Source organism: Rattus norvegicus, chromosome 9 (assembly GCF_021556685.1).
Source record: "Rattus norvegicus strain SHRSP/BbbUtx chromosome 9, alternate assembly SHRSP_T2T, whole genome shotgun sequence".
NCBI lineage: Eukaryota > Metazoa > Chordata > Mammalia > Rodentia > Muridae > Rattus > Rattus norvegicus.
The window spans coordinates 98,589,803-98,609,257 of record NC_141542.1 but is presented as its reverse complement, the minus strand read 5'-3'; the positions used below and the strand labels follow the sequence as shown (position 1 = coordinate 98,609,257).

At 42.2% G+C, this 19,455-nt stretch overlaps 1 long non-coding RNA gene across 6 annotated transcripts in view; it reads left to right on the top strand.

The window, feature by feature from the left end:
* The first annotated feature begins 2,356 nt into the window (after positions 1-2,356).
* LOC102553709 (uncharacterized) overlaps positions 2,357-19,455 on the top strand; it is a 33,697-nt gene continuing 16,598 nt past the window's right edge. For 2 of the 6 annotated variants that reach the window (XR_015629194.1, XR_015629195.1), the window contains exons 1-6: positions 2,357-2,471; positions 11,011-11,240; positions 14,350-15,377; positions 16,551-16,670; positions 16,859-17,007; positions 18,614-18,705. This is a non-coding gene — a long non-coding RNA (uncharacterized LOC102553709). Of the gene's footprint in view, positions 2,472-5,401; positions 5,611-11,010; positions 11,241-14,349; positions 15,378-16,550; positions 16,671-16,858; positions 17,008-18,613; positions 18,706-19,455 lie in introns of all 6 variants that reach the window. The other 4 variants (XR_015629198.1, XR_015629197.1, XR_015629193.1 and 1 more) reach the window with 3 other exon arrangements.

Below are 19,455 nucleotides of genomic sequence, written 5' to 3'. Positions count from 1 at the left end.
ACCCAGGGAAGTGAGGAGTAGAGAGTGTTCTAAGTAAGAAGAAATAGAATATTGTGTAATTGGGAGACAACTGTAAAACTAGAACTGGAGGATTGGATAGGGAGGAGGATGGGAGAAAAGGGTAAAGGAGGGACTCTGGGGAGGGACAGCTAACACTAAAGGCCATTTGAAAAAAATATGGAAAACCTACTCTTAAAGCTTATAGTTTTAATACAATTGACATAGTACTTTCAAATATGCACATACATGAAACTGATCTAAATGGAGTCACCAAATAATAGGGGAAATAATGCTAATACTTGTCATCTTAGCTACCAACCAGATCCGCCAGTGCCAAGGGGTTACGTTTTGTTGAGGCATTGGTCAAAGGGTTTCCATGGGACTCTCCAAATGTCACAACCTGGTGGTAAGGCTCTGCTCCTGAAGACATTTGCTTACGTCATTGAAAGTGGAGAACCTAGAAGCTTCATTTTGACTAGGTTTCATGTTGGAAGGTATTCTGCACACTACTGGAGGTAATGATTAATACCACTTAGCTACAAACCTTGTGACCTACAACAGTGACATGCCTATGCAGTACAATAGTATCAAGGTGACAAAAATATTCCGGGAGTTATTTTTTAATTTTTAATTTTTATTTTTTATTGGATTGAAGGTCTGCTCTACGAGAGGAGACCCATATCTGATACTGCTACAGTGGCCAAGAACCTGAGATTAGACAGGTTGTGGACTTTGAGGAAAAACTTAATTCTATTATTCTACTAAAAGCAAATGGCAATAAAATTACTCCTAAAGACAAGACATAGACATACCCGAAGGTCAGTGCTTGTTCAACCCATGCCACAGAAGCTTCTTGCTGTAGATAGGAATTAACACAGACACTGACGAGTGTACAGTGTGCAGTGGGCATTTGACTCTAATTAGGATGTCTTCACCAAACCCCTCCCTCTAAGGCTCTGGGATCTATGCAGAAGAGGAGACAGAAAGATTGTAAGAGTCAGGAGTGATGAATGACTCCAAGGGGCATCAAGTCACTACAGGATTAGGCATAACTTCTCCCACTGAGGTCAGACAAGGCAATCCTCTGCTGCATATGTATCTGGGTCCTCAAACCAGCCTGTGTATACTCTTTGGTTAGTGGCTCTGTCTCTGGGGCAACCAGGTTAGTTGACACAGTTGGTCTTCCTGTGGGGTTGCTATCCCCTTCGGTTTCTTCAATCCTTCCCCTAACTCTTCTATCGGGGTCCCTGACCTCCATCCAATGCTTGGACTTGAGTATCTGCATCGGTCTCAGTCAGCTGCTGGTAGAGCCTCTCAGAGGACAGCCATGCTAGGCTCATATCTGCAAGCACAACGTGGCATCAGTAATAGTGCCAGGGTTTGGTGCTCACCCATGGGATGGATCCCAACTTGGATCAGTCACTAGACAGCCTTTCCTTTAGTCTCTGCTCCATTTTTTGTTCCTGCATTTCTTTTAGACAGGGGCAAGCATGGGTCGAAAGTTTTGTTGGTGGGTTGGTGTCCCCATCCCTCCACTGGCAGTCATGTCTGGCTACTGGAGGTGGTCTCTTTAGGTTTCATATCCCTACTGTTGGGCATTTCAGTGAAGGTCACCCACATTGAGTCAGGTATGGAAGTGGGTGAAGATTCCCAGTTCAAAGGGTCAGAAAACATCTTCTTGTTCCTTTACCTCCTTATTTTGACTTTTATTTTTGTGGTTTTGTGAGATTTTGGTTTTTTCCTTATTTTTCAGAGAGAGAGAGAGAGAGAGAGAGAGAGAGAGAGACAGAGAGAGAGAGAGAGAATTGGGTGGATCAGGGAGAAGTTGGGTGAGAAAAATATGATCAAAATATATTGTATGTAAAATTTTAAAAATAAAAAACGTAAGTACAGATGGTCATTTTGGGCCTATTTCCTACACTTTGGAGCACTTGAGGAGCTTATGTTGTCAAATGAATATACATGACTGTCAGGGACAAATCAGAGACTCACCACCTCCATGAATCTTCAGAAGTTAAATTGTTCTACAAAAGAGTTGACCATGGGATAGAGAAAAGGTCTTCCCAATTTCCTGTCAGAGAAATACAGAGCTTTTCTGATGGGGAGGGAGACAGGAGGAAGCTTCTTTTTATAGATGTTGGTTTCAGACAGTGCCAGCACTCATTACAGCACCCATCCAATCTTCGTGGTAAACTCACTGTGACCTGGCCTTACGAGGAAACTTGGCAGCTATGCCTCCCCGGACTTGTTGCTGACCTAACCTGAAATCCTGCTTTAGATTGAGTCAGCAGTGTATCTCATGACTTGTGGGTGATAGATTCTTTTATATAAAACCATAAAGCAAAAGGCCCTTTCTGCATCGTGTTGAATTTCCCAGAAGCTGTGACCAAGGGATTAGACGGAGGTGAAAAAGCCTAAGAGGGAGTGGTAAGCAGCGAGGAACCCTGCATGCCTTGGCTTAGCCATGCCTTGTAAGTATTGTGGAAAGCAAGCAAGACTATGGGTAGCTGGGAATTAACTGTGTTGACTTTACCCATTAGAGAAGCTCAGGCGAAATTAACCCTTTAAGAATTTAATTTTTTTCCGTTCATATTATAGAAGCTGCATGCACAGATGGATGGACAGACAGACACTCAAATATTCCATTGTTGGTTTGTGTTGTTTCTGGCATGGCTTTAGTTATATAAATAATAAAAGTCTTTCTTAACAATCATCCGATTCATAATCTAAATATACAACCCCAGGAAAGAGCTACATTGCCATGGTACCTAGTAGACATGATCTTTACTATTTTTGACTTTTTGCATGTTTATTGTTTTGATGTTTTCATAATTATTTGAGGTCACAGGTCCTCAACACTGAAAGCTGCTCAGGGCCTGCCTTCCTTTTGGTAGTGGTGGCCCATGCTTGATGCTGCTTGGATCAGTGTTACAGCTCCAAACTCTTTTCTTATGTGTTGCCTTCAGAAGCATAAGGACCACAGTGACAGAGCCACAGTCGACAACTGTGCATCCTATGGTTTTTTGTTTTGCTGTTTTTTTTCTGTCTGTGAGATATGACCATATTGGTTATATTTGGACCTTAAATTCTATAGCTTCATATTATCTAGGTCTGTTTATTCCAACATTTTATTTAAATTGAAGGCATAGGCTTGGGATGCATTATTCCCCAGACCAATTATTATATTGAATAAAGGAATTTCTATAGTGGAAAAATCCTTCGTTTTTCGTACTTCCGACTTCTTATGTTTTTGGTTGTGAGCCTAGCCTTTAACGGCTGAGCCATCTCTCCAGCCCCGGACTTCAGACTTCTTAAGGTGTGAGGTTTCATTATTTATGAAACAGAGCTGATAATCTGTTGCCACTCACACGCATAGTGTGATAGTCATAAGTAAAATGAAAAAAAGATTTGCAAATTTGAAGGCACCAGGGATATCTGAGATTGCACTGGGTCACAGCTCTTACTGAGCACCTACTGTGTGTTCATAATCCACTCAGTTAAACATTCACAGTCTAATCTTCAGTAAATGATTAGACGTGAGATGTCTTCTTCTGAGATTGAAATGATCAGGATCTAAAATCCTTTGGCCCTCATATAACATGTAATGAGGAGTCAACTCTGCAGTTAATGAAATTCTGCACCCAAACTTGAAGAGCTCTCATTGAATTTTTACATATGGCATTCAATTTTTGCTTTGGAGTCAAGGGGGTGAGGTTGACACGCTTAATCTTTACAATTTTTTCTTTTAAATCATAGTAATATTAACATTCATTCAAACAAAAGCCTGTAGAATTGCAAAATGTAAAAATTACAAATCCCTTGACTTGAACGGGCCTCGAACTCACAGCCACCTGCAATCGGTGTCCAACATTCTTATACTGACCTTATCACTAAGTTGGAGCTGAGAATAGAAAATCTTATGGCAATTAAGAAAAACTACTTACAATGCCAAGAATGGGGTTTGATATGTAATAAATGCTGACTATTTTTTTGCTTATTCCCTTGTCTTTTCAGTTATTTATATGTAGCAGTATTCTGAATAAGGCCTAACTTTCCATGAATACACATCTGTAAACTTCAGATTCTATTTGTGCATAATACACACCTCCATACCTCCAGGGTCCAATATCAAAGCCTTTCTTGTCATTTTTTTGTTTTTCGGAACTGGGGACTGAACCCAGGACCTTGTACTTGCTAGGCAAGCGCTCTAGCACTGAGCTAAATCCCCAACCCCTCTTGTCATTTTGGATGCCAACTATTTCTACACAAAGGACATTGCAACCAGTCTATCCTTAACTCTCTGGAAACGCCTAGTCTCTAAGTTACCCTGACTTAAGTCTGGCCAATATGACTGCTTGAACATGAGGACAACCATAGGCAGGCCAAAGTGTGGAAGCCCATGAGGCCTCCCCTTCACAAGGATCCACAGGCCACTAAGTTGAGAGTAGGAGAAATATTCTTACCCAGGGGAGAGCACCAACTCTTTATTCTCTACCAACTTGTCAGCCCTGAAAACATACATACAGACAAGTGACATATGCACATATATGTATGTAACAGCAATGTATGAGAAAGAGGCCATGGATCTGAAAAAGAGTGAAGGGAGTCAAAGGGGAGAGTTTAGAGCGAAGAAAGGGAAAGCAAAAATGATGAATTATATTATATCCTCAAAAATAAAAGAAAAATCAGAACAAAAAATATTTGTGGGCTGGCAAAATGTCTCTGTGGGTGAAATCACTTGCCGTGTGGGTCTGATGGAGTGAATTTGATCCCTAGATCCTAAGGTAGAAGGAGAGAATGGACTCCTGAAAGTTGTTTTCTGACCTCCACATGCCTGCCACAGTATCCGCACAGCCCTCCGCCGACGTGTCCACCACAATAAATACATAGATATTAAAAATTACTTTCATTTTTCAAATGAAAAATTTAACCTCCTGCTACCCGACATTCCCTGAGAGTTGAAACATAACTAAGTGTTTCAGTTTTAATATTTAAAGCCTGGAGCAATCAACATAAATAAATAGAATAGATAACTAGAAAACGTTCAGTTTGATTATTCTCCAGGGGCAGTGTAATTGTAAAGTAGGAAAAGAAGTCTGGTAGTTGGCAAAGCAGCGGAAGAGGTTTTACGTTTTTTTGGTTTCTCAGTTGCTGTGACTGAGGGCTCATGGGATGAGGCAGCGTCTACTGGGGAAAGTAGACTCGGTCGGCCTCTCTAAGTAACGGATCTCAAAGAAAAGTAGACATATGTCGTGCTCATAAAGTATTCCTGTACATTTTGAAAGAGTGAAAATAGATTTTATGGTACCTATAAAAGGAATCTCTCTTTCTTTCTCTCTCTCTCCCTTCTTCCTTCCTTCTCTCTCACTCTCTCCCTTTCCCTTCTTCCTCTCTCCGTGAGGACTTGCCTGATTCTGTGAGGACTTGCCTGATTCTGAACTGCGGTGTCTTAAGGATCTGTTTCCTCGTGAACTCTGACTCATGCCTCTGATGTAGGCTAGCTGCTTCATATCTCAGCCTCACTGTCTTCTGCTCTGTGGACAAGCTGCCTGCCCACAGAAGGCCTAAAGGATGGTCTGGGAATGTGCTCACATTTCTTGAACACAGAAGGTGGGGTCTTTACAGTTCTTCTCCCTGTGTCTCTGGGGCCCTAATGGAAAAACCTTTCTCCTTTGAGTTTTCAAAACAACCCTGGAAAATGGGTAGGTTCAGGCTTAGTATTTAATAGAATTTTGCAAATAAACTGTGCTTAGAGTGGTGATGAAACTTAGTTACCCAAAGTTACTTGGCTGGTGAAGGAAAATGCTAGAAGGCTCAGGTCATTTGGCTCCAGAGCGTGTGCTTCTTACATGGTGTAGATTCTCGTCTCTTTGTAGAAATGGAAACACAAAGTTAGACATACATTGCTTCCTTTCTGATAATAACTACATCAGTCAGGGTTCAAACAGAGAAGCAGAGCCCACATAAAATTTATCGCAAGGAATTGGCTTAGGCAACCGTGAGGATAGATTAAATAGAGTTGCTCCCATAGGGCATGATTTTGGCAGACCAAGAGCAGAGTGTCAACACCTACTTGGCGTCAGCTTGGGCTAGGTCATGACATGGCAAAGGGCACCATGGGCAGAGGCAGAGGAAGCTGGTCAGTCTGAGAGCATTTCTGTAGCAAAACCACATCCAAAGTCACTCCTTAATCTATTAATCCATGAGTCCATGAATGAGTGTCTCTAATTATGAGACTTACAGAGTTCTCACATGGTCCTGATTCTTAGTATCTTACAAGGCAGACTGCATTTCAACATGGACATTGGTGGGAATAGTCAAACCATAGCATATATAACATAAGCTGAAATGTGAGATTTCTGAGGTTAGAGAGTGTGTGTGTGTGTGGGGGGGGGGTCTATGCTCTCATTTTAGAAGTTTCCAACTGGTTATGTCAAGAGCTACCAGGACCATCTCACTATTGATGAATACAAAGTCCATTGATTAGAATCATTAATTATACTTGCACGATCCCTTCACAACAATGAATGTCTGGATTTGAAGTTACTTAATCACCAGAAAAGATGTGCATATGTTACTATGAGGCTGCTGTCCTCTGTCACCCCTGCAGCATTCAGGATAGGGCATTCTCTACAACAGCCCTGAGGGAAAATATATTAGAAAGGGGATCCGGGGACTTCAATTGAATCATATTGAAGCATTATACTAACAAGCCAAAGTCCCCATCTGAAACATATCTCCCTGGTGATGTAGTTCTTAGCATTGCATAAACCTTCTGGTCACCATGGAGACAGGTGAGCAAACTTGGAAGCTGATCGGTCAGCATGAATCCACTCTCAGCATTTCTGCTATCAGTTTCCAAGAAAAGAACATTTGCGCATATTGGTTCTTGTGAACTGATTTTCTGGAAGTTTTCCGGAGAAGCTTCACATGGGAAGGATTATTCATGAGTGCTGCCAGTACATGTTCTAGGGTTGAACTTGTGAATTTTTTTTAACTGTTTTAGACAAAACCAAACCAAAGTAAAAACAACCAAACCTACTAAAAGGATAAACAAACAATTACAGCAGGTTGTTTATTTCTTTTTTAATCAGGTAAAAGTTTTGATTCTCCCCTTGGTGGTGAAAATTACTTGTTAATGCTGGACATACCAATGGTTGACCCAAGGACCAACTGACCATTTGTCTTAGCAGAAATCAAATACTTCTTTGCTCTTGTCACATATAATTTTCCATTAAAGAGCAAGCACCTACGATTCTCTAGAGAAGAACAGTCAATAGCATGGTGTTTGTGTGTGCACACAAAGATTCTGTGCAAGGAAAAGGCTCATGAAATTACAGAGAACATCCAGTCCCAGGCCCAGTAAGGATTTACTTGGCAAGGTAAAATCCTAGGAAAACTTGCTACATCATACATTCTGAAGGTTGGAAATTACTGAGGTCCCAGTTGTAACTTCCAGGCAAGAGAAGTGACCTGAGGCCTTTTGTTCTATTCCAATCTTCAATTCACTGGTAAAGCCCACTCATGTTAGGGAAGACTTTCTGTTTAACTCTGATTTACATATTAAACTCATCTAGAAACCTCTAGAATAGCCTAACATTTATCCAAATATATGGGTGTTCCTTGGCCTAGTCTGACTTAAAATTACTCATTATCATAAGTTTAGTTTGATTCTAAGCATGAAAGACAAATCTCAGTGAGCTCAGAGAGGTTCTGATTCTCAAACTTTTGCATCTGTTGGGTTTTCACATGACTTTCTCAGCTTGAGGAGTTCCTGTCGTGCGCTTTCCTTCAAGACACCACACTTAGCCATTTGCCTATAGATGCAGAGTTGAACCTCATTGTTAACAAACATGATAAGGCCACCTCATTACCTGCTTCTCATACTAGTAGTTCTCAACCTGTGGGTCTAGACCCCTTTTGGGTTGACACTCCTTCACAGAGGTTACATATCAGACATCCTGCATATCAAATATTTACATTATGATTCATAACAGTAGCAAAATTACAATTATGAAGTAGCAATGAAAATAATTTTATGGTTGGGGGTCACTACAACATGAAGATGTATATTAAGGGGTTGCAGCATTGGGAATGTTGAGAACCATTGTTCTAGAGAGAGGACACAATTTCAGGAAGAGCCTCCATCCAGGAGCACTGGCCACTTCTGCTGTAGATTTCTGACTTGTGTTAATCAAAAAAGGCATCCTTAGCAAATATTCTTGTGTTTACACTTGTGTCAGTGGGTTTGGTTACCATGGCAGCATGGAGCATGTCAACAATGGTTTCTGTAGACTGCACAAAGAACCCCAGCTTGTGCCTAAAATGTAAGTTTCCCCAATATGTAAACTTTATTCCTGCATTTCTTCAGTTTAGGTTGATGAGAAGAGATGCTAGGGTGCCAGCTCTGAGCCTGGACTCCAGGATGCCTTGCACAATTTGGGGCTTTCTCTTGGAATCTTTTCCAAATTATCTATCAACAGCCTCAACTCATCTTGTTGCAAAATGGGAGATTATATAAATTAGAGATAAGCCATCATTGCTGAGGCTGTTCTAGACCAGAACATGTCAACTGCCTTAGAAGGTCAAACACAGATATATTAATAAACTCAGTAAATCCAGAAGGGTAATCTAGGTAGCCCTGAACAGAACCCAAATACCTACCCACAGCCAACCTGCAAAAGCGTTGGTAAGACCAATGGCTACTGTCTCAAGCCACTAGCTCTGGAGTGGATTTTCTTTGCCAGGAGATCTAACTGAAACAGTTACCTATCAATTTTATTCGTAGATTGGCATTCTCTAGACCAACTCCTGGAGCATTTCTGTACCTCAGAGTTTTAGAGTAAAGGGTTAACAGGATATTTCTGCAAAACTCCACCCTATTCCTCCCAGTGATTTTCCTAATACAGCATCACTCTTAAATGCTCTGAAGTGGCATGTGTATGCTGAACAGAATTTGGTAGTCTTGACAATTTAGGATAGAAGCCATCTGACATAAGCCACTTACTTGGAATATCTTTTAAGAAGCTTTTCCTTGGATCCCTAAAGAGTTTAAGAAAGACTTTGCCATGGCTTCCTTTCTAACTGGCCAAGTGGCCTGAGCAGATGGTAGCTAGGCTCATTTCCTATCACATCCCCATTCGACAGTTGAACTTCTTTGACCCCAGTGATGTCAGAGAGTTGAAGAATTCCAGAGCTGTTCAGAGGAAGTGAAGGAACAATTTCAAAAGATATTCATAGGTTTTCATGACTGTGAATCATATCTTAAGACTCTGTGGCTACCTTTGAAGCTCTAAACCACATGATGTATGTCATTTACCCAGCATCTGTGCAATTCCTGTGGCTTAGGTTGCCCAAAGTCCCCAGTGAGTTGAAAATGAACTGTAACCAACAAGAAGATCATTGGTAAAATCTTTGAGTATATTAGTCTGAAATATTTGGCCACACCACTAGCCAAAAGCTTACTGAAGTTTGCATTTCCTTGACTATGAGGAATCTTTTCTTCAGTGGAACTAGTGAGATCAAAATGGAGTCTTTCTTAGAGATGTAGCTTTTGAGGTGATATGTCTCATAACTTAAAGTATGCTCAAGATTCTTCACAGTGGGCTAATTAAATATGAGATTTCCTATTGACCAAGAGGTACACGAGATGGCTCAGAGACTAATAGAGGTTATGTGAAAGCTGGAGGGCCTGAGTTCGAGTTCCCTAGCATTCATATAATATCAGAGTATGGCTGCATATGCCTATAACTTTAACACTGGCATTAGAGGCAGAGAGGGAAGATCCAAGGAACTCACTAGACAGCCAGCCTAGACAAAATAACACATTTTGTTATGAGCAAGAGACTTTGTCTGAAGGGAACAAGGTGGAGAGTGATGTAGCAGGACACTCAAAGGTCTTTTTGTGGCCTTTGTGCACACACACGAGTGCTTGCACTTGCATGCAAATGTACACACACACACACACACACACACACACACACACGAACAAGTGACTACCACTGAACCAATAAGAGAGTATTAACTTTTTTAAATCACCTCTCCCTCTGTATGTATGTGTGTGTCGGTCAAAAGACAGCTTTTAAGAGTTGTTTCTCTTCTTCTACCTTCGCATGGGTTTCATGGGGTTTGAGGATCAAACTAACTCAAATTGTTGTCAGATTAGGGCAAGTGCTTTTGTCCACCGAGCCATGTTGATGGCCCAAGAACGGATTTTTGAGTGGATTTGATCTAAGAGCACTTTTTTTTTTCTTAATGGTGAAGAAAAACGGTATCCCAGAATTTTCTCTTAAAAGATATCCAATTCGTCTCAGAAAAACAAAGTGTTAATGTTGATGAAAACATAGTGTTACTGTAAATTTTTTTCCCTCTTTTCCCACATGGCAATGAACAAAGAGAACTTCTGACAATAGACTCATGGTGAGGAGAGGATTCTCTTTCCACACTAAGCAATCATCAGTGTTCAGCCGAAGACTCCCACAGAATATCATCATCTAATTGAGTTCTTGTGGGGCCAGAAAGCCCTGTGACTAGGGAAGCCAATCCAAAGCAAGAATGAGGTCAAGACATGTTTAAACCGGAAAATCTCATCCTGAGAGAGACAGGAGTAGGATTACTTCCTCCTTGCTCTGGGCTGCATGTCCCAGCACATGTAAGCTTTTGGACCCTCACCCCATCCCCACCCTCACCTCTCTTGAGATGGTCACATAGCCTGGTGGTCAGGTTTCAGATTAAAGTTTCTCTCTCCTCATAGGAACTTGCCCAGCTAGCACCTGGAATTCTGTTTCATGCAAATGAAGCATTCCTAGCCTCTTGGCCCTAGGCAATGACATATACTCACCCAAAAAACCTCTTCCCACTCCCTAAGGTTTATATAGTGTTTGTTCACCCCTAATAGAAGAGCTATTTCACTGAAAACTGTCTCCAGAGACGATTATTTCTTCTGCACTCAAGCTGACCAATATCCTGTTAACCTACCCAGCCTGGCTAACCTTTATTCCTTTACCACAGTGTCTGGATATTCTGAGGTGGAAAAGCAGATTCGGACTGGCAAGTTCTGATACTCACCTGGGAATAATGTTCAAGCTCACAGACTGAGCGTTCCAACCACAGGATGTGTGTGGTAACAAGTACATCACCTTCTTCAGCTGTCTTGAAGCCCCTAAAATCTTGTCCTTTTGGGACACAGGACAGGATCCCTCTGGAAGGAAGAAGATTCCATTACTACTAAAGGAGAGTAGGTAGGAGGATTTATTTACAGACAGCGCTAAGACAGAAAAGTGGGGAGGTTTGGGGTATCTATGATCTATCTGCTTTGGGGAAGGAAAGCTTGGTTACTATTGGTTACCATGGTGGGTGGGGGGTCAAAACCCAAGGTAAGTATCATCACATCACAGCCAGTTAGTGTGCACATGGAGCAATTATTTCAGTGTAGCAAAAAGTAGTAATTTTATTTTCTCTAGCTGATTTGTTTAGGGGGCTGGTTGTTATGAAATAGAATCTTCCAGGGACCAATGGAAGCAATTATTGCAACTGTTAGAAAGATATCCTGGTTTACCTCCCTGAGACCTGTACATTTTAAAAAATTCTCAGTTATGATTGGAAAAACAGATAGTGTTCAACTGGCCAATAACTGATCTTTCACCAGAAATCATCTTCCAATTGGAAACATTGTTCTATTTTGGCACAAGAGTGAGACCACACCTTCCTAAGGCATGACTTTGTGCTTGAATATCAGGCAAACAGTTTGCTAGACTTCTAGTTAAAACCAATGATGATTTGTCGGTTTATTCATTAGTAATTGTATTCACAGTTGTCTAGTAACTACCTTTACTAAGCACTGTATAGGAGAATAAGTAAAACTGCCCATATAAGTATCTCATTTGCCCACTCTTACCTTCACCCCCATATTAGAACGAGGAAACAGAGAAGTCAGAAGACTTATATAAAAACCACTGATAAAAATCAAATCCATGAGGATGAAATAATGTTTGAGTCAAAAGTCACTTTATTAGAATGTATGTTTGAGTCAAAAATCACTTTATTAGAATGTACTAACGATTAATAGGAACTCGTTTAGAGTAGGTGAAGCAGTGCTTCAGACAGTGCTTCAGACCATCTTGCTAACTTTGGCTAAGAAACTCTGACGTTGACCTCTAGAGCAAAGTCTGGAGAATGATGCTAAGTTTTCCATGTCTACTGAAGCATCATTTGAAGGATCTTCTGGCTTTTGTACTGCCTCCTTGGCAATATGTCTTACAATAATCTACAAATAGGGCATGAACTCCAAGGAAAGAGAGAAAGAATAAGGGAGACACAATAAAACCAACACAGTGGTTCTGTAAAATACTACTTAGGAGGGAGATTGAGGCAAGAGACTCTTGAACTTAAAGTCAGGCAGAGATATACAGCAAGACCTGTCTTACATGAAGAAGAAGGAGGAAGAGGAGAAGGAGGAAGAGAAGGAGAAGGAGGAGAAGGAGAAGAAAAAGAGAAAAGAAGCAGAAAGAAGGGAAAGAAAAGGAGGAGGAAGAAGAAGAGGAGGAAGAAGAGCAAGAGGAGAACAAAGACAGGGAGGAAGAAAACAGGAGCAGGAAGAGAGAAAGGAAAGGAAGAGGAAATGAAGAGAAAGTGCATGAGGCTGCCAGTCACTCTTACCACTACCAACCAGCCACTGACTGTCCTATGTCTCCAGATTCCTTCCTACGAATCTGGGAAAGACCAGTACCAAATCTTTTTTTCCCCCAGTTTCAGAACATATTTTAGTACATGGTCTCTTTCGGTTATTCTAATTAATTTTATACATGCTGGTTTTGCTGGAGCGCTTTTGGTCACTTCCTCTTCTGGGACAGCTACAGTTATCTGGCTGTGTCTCAATTACACAAGCACATGTCCATCGGTGCGATCTGTGAATACCACCTAATGAGAAGTCAGGGAAAATTATGTCTTTTTGAACCTTCATGGAAGGTGCCCTTCCTGTGTCTGGCTTTCCAGACCTGACTTCCAGACTAGCGGACAACCCATGGCCAGCCAGTATCTTGGTCAATTAGAATGGCTCTGAAAATTGCCCACATGGACATTGACTTTGCTGAGCCTGGGTATCCCTTGGTGCTCAGAGAGATAGGAAAACGAATGCTAAGGGTCTGAACACAAGTACAGAATCTACAATCTGTCCTGGCCCTACATCATCCCGTGTCCCTGGCAGCAGCCTCAGAGAGAGTTTATTGACAAAGGAGAAGGAAGTTCACAGCACACTGGTATGACTCACCCCAAGTTGAGGGTAGGAGGGGCAGCAGTTCACAGGGCCACCCGCCGGCCGGAACAGGAAGGCCCTTATTGTGCTCAATCGTTTTCCTGAATGCCTTTTTCAACAACAGCAAAAGGAAACATTACTGTTTGGCTCCTCTCCAGGCTGCCCACTTGGTACTTACAGCGCATAGAATGCAGAAGTCTGGCTCAGCCAAGATACTCAGAGGCGCATGGCCATTTTTTTACTTCTGTGTTTCACAGGAAATACTGTGTTCTGAAGTAAACAAACCTGGGTGATTTATGACAACTCTTTTTACTAGAAGCAGCCCAAGTGAATGTTTAATGGACTTGTTTCATGCTCGGGAACCCAATGGGGGCCTTGACACCCTCCCCACTGAGTCCTATAGGAATAAAATATGAAAGATCTCGTCAGCTAGCTACTCACGAGTTCTCTCCAGACAGACTGGGAATGAATGGCTGGCGAAAATGTGGCCAAGGGTAAGGGAAGAAGAAGCAAAAGAAGGCAAATGTATAAAGGCAACGCAATTAGGAAGCCATAGGCTCTCAAGCCTCTGGGTGTAATTACAGGCAGACATTTGCACAGCAGACAGCTTCGGAGTCCATGAGCCTTTGGGTCATTCTTGTCCTTAGTGACACACCTGGGACCATCAGTTCTTTCCCATGCTTAGCAGTTGCCTTTCCTGAGAATTTTTTCCATAGGATTTAGAGTTCAATGCTAAACTTTGACTTGTAGTGAAAAGGGGGGGGGGCACAGGAGGTGTGGTAGTAAGGACATTTTTGAACGCCGTGTTGCTCTAAGCCCTCACAGGCCCCTGCTGCATTAGGCTTCCCATATACTGCCCTGCCACAGTTTCCTGGGCCTTTCTTAGCTTTTGCTCCAGAGAACAAACCTGAAGGTGCAGAAAAAGGGGCAGAAGGACAGGAGTCCCAGGAAGAGGCAGATGCCTCATTGATGCTCCTGTGACTTACTCCCTGCTTCCTCTGACTCCTATTCTTTGTGCATCTCTCTCTCTCTCTCTCTCTCTCTCTCTCTCTCTCTCTCTCTCTCTCTCTCTCTCTCTCTTTGAGGTTTTTCCTTAGATGCCATCATCCAATGTTTTGGGACAGAGTCTCTTGCTGGCTGAAAGCTGACCTTGTAGGTGATGCTGGCTGCCCATCTGGACCTGAGATCTACCTGTTTCCACCATCTCAGCACTGAGATCACAAGCACCACCAAACCTGGCCTTGATATATAGTTTCCAAGGATTAAATTTGGATCCTCATGCCTCTACCTCAAACAATTTACCTACTTAGCCCTTCTTCCATGCTTTTTCCCGTAGCTCCTTTCTTTGGCGTTCTCCTATGGTAGCTCTTCATACGTCATTAGCTTGGTTCACTATGGATTGTCTTTGGCATGTAGCACAAGGGACTCCTACCAGCTCACCTGGCCCGACACAACTGCCAGCTTGGGTGCACGAAGGACTTACTCAGTTCTTCCTTTTCTTCTAGGCCTTTTATCAGTCTTTATCAACACATACTCCTAAAAGGCCAGTGGTCCTGAACTATTATGAGATTAAGATAGTTTGGGACAAAAAGCAAGTGAATAGGTTCGTAGCTATAGGACATCTTACCAGCATAGCTGTGCAGCTCTGTATGGTAGCATATTGTGGTGGTTTGAATATGCTTGGCCCAGGGAGTGGCATTATTAGGGGGTGTGGCTTTGTTGGAGGAAGTGTGTCACTGTGGGGTGGGCTTTGAGACCCTCCTCCTAGCTAACTACCTGGAAGCCTGTCATCTCCTACTGGCCTTCAGATCAAAATGTGGAACTCTCAGCTCCTCCAGTACTATGCCTACCTGGACACTGCCATGCTTCCTCCCATGATGATAATGGATGGAACCACAGAACCAGTAGTAAGCCAGCCCAAATTAAATGTTGTCCTTTATAAGAGATGACTTGGTCATGGTGTCTCTTTACAGCACTGGAAATCCTAACTAAGATACATAGTAAGAGACTCAAGAGCCTTCTTGATGGCTGTTCAGGTTAGGTTTTTCTTGTCAATTTGATACAATCTAGAGTCACCTGAGATGAGGAAGCCTTTGTTGAAGAATTGCTTCCATTGGATTAGCCTGTGAGTATGTGTGTGGTATATTGTTATGATTACTAATTGATGTATGGGCCAAGATGGTACTGTCATGAAGTAGATGGTTCTGGGCTATCTAAGAAAGGCTGAGCACAGGCCAATGAGAAAGGCTATAAGTATATGTTCCTCCATAGTTTCTCCTTTAGTTACTGACCTGAATTCCCTCTATCAGGATGGTCACCTGATAGTATAAAATGAAATAAACCCCTTTTCCCCCAGACTGTTTTTGGTCAGAGTGCTTTTATCACAGCAACAGAAAACAAACTTGAATAATAGCTTAGTATGAATTTATCATTCTTGTGGAGGAATTATAGACAGTTTTCCATTACCTGAGCAAGTCATTCTAAGAATACAGTTTCATCAGGCAGAACCACAGTCAATACAAGCTTCATGCCGGCCTCCAGTTTCCAGCCCTGTTGGGACTGAAGACCATCTAACCTCTGGAGAAGCGAATCAGGGTGGTGTGCATACTGTCTGCACTTGGGACCCATTGTATCTGTAGTTAATGTACTTCCTGGCAGGTATGGGATATGGAGGGGATAATCACTTCACAGTGATTTTCAAGTTCTAGGCAGAGAAACAGCCGAGGAAGGTCAGGCTGAGGTCTGCTGTTAAGGACTCATCTGTGCAGCACAGCTGCTGAGTTGAGTCAGAACTCCCCATAGAAACAGCCGAACTCATCCCAAGTAGGATTCGCGTGTGTGAGCCTCACACCATTCTCCCAGTTCACATCCACCAATGACTGTGTCATTTTTCTCTCATGGCTAACTTCAATTGTCAAGTAGATGGGATTTAGAATAACCCAGGAGACAAGCTTCTTGACATGTCTATGAGGGTTTATTTTGATTAGGTTAATTGAGGTGGGGAAACCTATTCTAAATGTGTTTGGTACTATATGGAGAGGGTCAAGTTTAGCTGTGAGCTATCAGTATGGCTCTTGGTTCTTAAGTGTGGGTGCAATGCGGAGAGTGACTTTAAGGTCTGGTATAAAGTCTCTTCCCAATGTGATAGACTGTATTCTCTAAATATGAGCCAAAATAAACCCTTCGTTCCTTAAGATGGTTTTTTGTTTGTTTGTTTTTTAATAAGGGTATTTTGTCACAATAGTCAAAAATTAACTAATACATATCCCTTTCTTTCCAATTCCATATTTGTTTACAGAGTATACTGTCAGTGTATGAAGCAGATGGGGTCATCTGGCTTGTTTCTTGGAGTCAGAGTAAAACCTCATTATAGATGGGTACTTGCCAAGAATCCCAAACTCTGGATACAGAGCAAAGGGTGAGGTCGGAAAAACAATTCATACATATTCTTATAAGCATTGAAGCTACCGTTGTCTGCTTTTAGAAAAAAATTATAGCTGCACCTGCAACTAAAAACCTTAGAAATATGATTTTGTAGAATCTTCCTCCATTCCATTTAGGAATCCTATATGGTTTTCAGTGTTGTTTTTTCTTTTGAAAAACAAGACACATGGGACAGCAGAGAAGGAAACCCAGCATCCTCAAACCCTGTGGGCATGTGACCATAAAGAGTAAGAAGACCTCATCTGTTTCTCCTCCTTTTCAAGTCATTTCCAAAACAAGAAAAATGGAGCATGGCCTCCAGAGGGAGACAGGTAAGGGCGGGTGTATATCCAGAGGATGGTTGTGCCTGGTGGCTAGCGATTGATTTTCACCCAGGTCAGAAACAAGGGAACGTGTTCTTTGGCAGGGAGGAGGTAATGAGTTCCTTCTGCAAAGGCTGTAGGTGTATCAGGGCAGGCAGATCTGAATGTGGCATTCAAAGCAGTCTGGATGGAGACTTAACTTTGGGCCAACAGGGAATTCAAGACTTAGTAAGCATGAGGTCATCAAGCAAGATAGGTCAGCATGAGAGGCGACTTGGGTTGCCGGCAAGAGGCAACTGGATAGAGACAAGACCAGGAGGCTACAGATACAGGTAGAGGAACATGGGCACAGAATGCCTTTGCAGTCTGTTCTTAGTAGATGTGCCAGCAGATGTGGGGCCAGTATCACTGGACAGGGAAGACCTTGCATCCAGCTGTTGATGAAAGCCTTGACATTTTTTCTTAAGATGCTACCTGCCATTTGTATCCTGAAGTAATGTCATCAAGGATCATGCTTTTTAAAAACTATATTCTTAAACTAGTTAAGAAGTCACAGAAGGTGCTATGAGCCCTGTTTTATTTACTGTGATTTATTATTGTACTTTTTACTTTATATTTATTTAGAGGGCCCCAGAGCAGGATCCTGTATTAGGACTCTGTTCTGTAACTGCAGAGTTTTCGATAACTTGGAAGAGGTAGGGAGTACAAATCTATGGCACGGTTGAGGTTTTTATGTTCCGAATGTACTAAAACATTCATCCACAACTACAATGAAGCTGATATCCAATAGGGGACTTTGTTTTCCCCAAAATCATTTTTATTAATTATTTGGGGATTTTATATAATGCACCCCAATTGCATTTGCTTCCCATTCTTGCCAGGTCCATACTCCCACCCTGGCACCACCCCCCCAAAACCATAAAACAAAGACATCAAGTTCAATTTGTGTTGCACATGTCCTCACTGAAATATGGCCATACTCCTAGTGGCCAATCCCTTAAAGAAAAACTCAGTTCCTCCCCTCTCTAATTCTTCACCCGTAGCCAGAAGCCATCAAATGTGAAGAGCTACACTTTGGTGTCTTTATCATAGCTTTTAAGGACTCTCCTCAATAGCTTCCTGTCTGGACTGTTTCTTTTTGGGGTGTCCTGGGAAAGTGGGGACAGATTGTCACAGAAGCCATCAATGTCTCATTCTCCCTTAGATGTTTGCAGTCATTGATAACACTGAGAAAGGAGCTTCCTTGCCCTTGCTGCCAGAAACAGCATGGATCATGAACTTGTACATGGTTTCCTGCAGCAGCTCAGATCGCAACCTGCAGCCGGGTGGAGGCACAGATTAGGGGCATCAGGATGGAATTTTATCATAACCAGCATTAGGAGAATGAAGAGACAATTTGTTCCCGGAGGCTTTGATACAATTACTTCAACACTTACCATTTAGATCACTGTATGTGGTGGTTTGAATATGCTTAGCCAGGAGTAGCACTATTAGGAGGCATGGCCTTGTTGGAGTAGGAGTGGCCTTGTTGGAGGATATGTGTTACTGTAGGGCTTTGAGACCTTCCTCCTAGCCACACAGAAACCAATCTTCTTCTGCCTGTCTTTGGATCAAGGTGTAGAACTTTCAGCTCCTCCTCCAGTCTCAAGTCTGCCTGGACGTTGCTATGCTCCTGCCTTGATGATAATGGACTGAACCTCTGAACCTGTAAGCCAGCCCCAATTAAATGTTGTTCCTTTTAAGAATTTCCATGATCATGGTGTCTCTTCACAGCAAGGAGACCGCTAACTAAGACACAGTATTGGTAACTGTTTCATTCCTAATACCTGACTGAGAACTTTAGGGATGTTTAGTTCGATTCAAAGTATGGGGACTGTAGCCTCTTATGGAGTAGGAAGCAGGCAGCTGGGACGTCTGAGACTCAGAAGTTTGCTGTGGACCTTGTTCACGCCTTGATTATCAGATGGAGAGAGGGGACAGGAAGCGGAGAAGGTATCTAAGGGCCCATCTCCAGTGATCTAGTCTGCCAGATAGCTCCTATGGCCCAAAGGTTGTACAACTTCTTTAGATAGTCCCACTAGCTGGGGTTTAAATATTGAAACACACGAGGAATGCATCCCATACAACCCGAACAATCATTATGTAATTTACACAACCATCCTTTACCTATCCTCTCTTTATCATGGATGACTTCATGGAAATTACATTTTGAAGCAGATGAAGAAGCTGCAGTGGTTTCTTTCTTTTCTTCACGTTTGTTTCTGAACTGGATTGTGTACAATGCTGAATACATTGCTCTTGGATCTAGGTGACCAATGCACTCCTGATAGTTGATCAATTTATGTGCTCAAATGTGGAGACTGAGGGAGGGAAATCCTACTAAACCACGGGGAGAGAGCATGGCTAGAGCCATAGCAGTTCTGCAGCAGGCATTGGGTAACCTTAGGCAAGTTACTG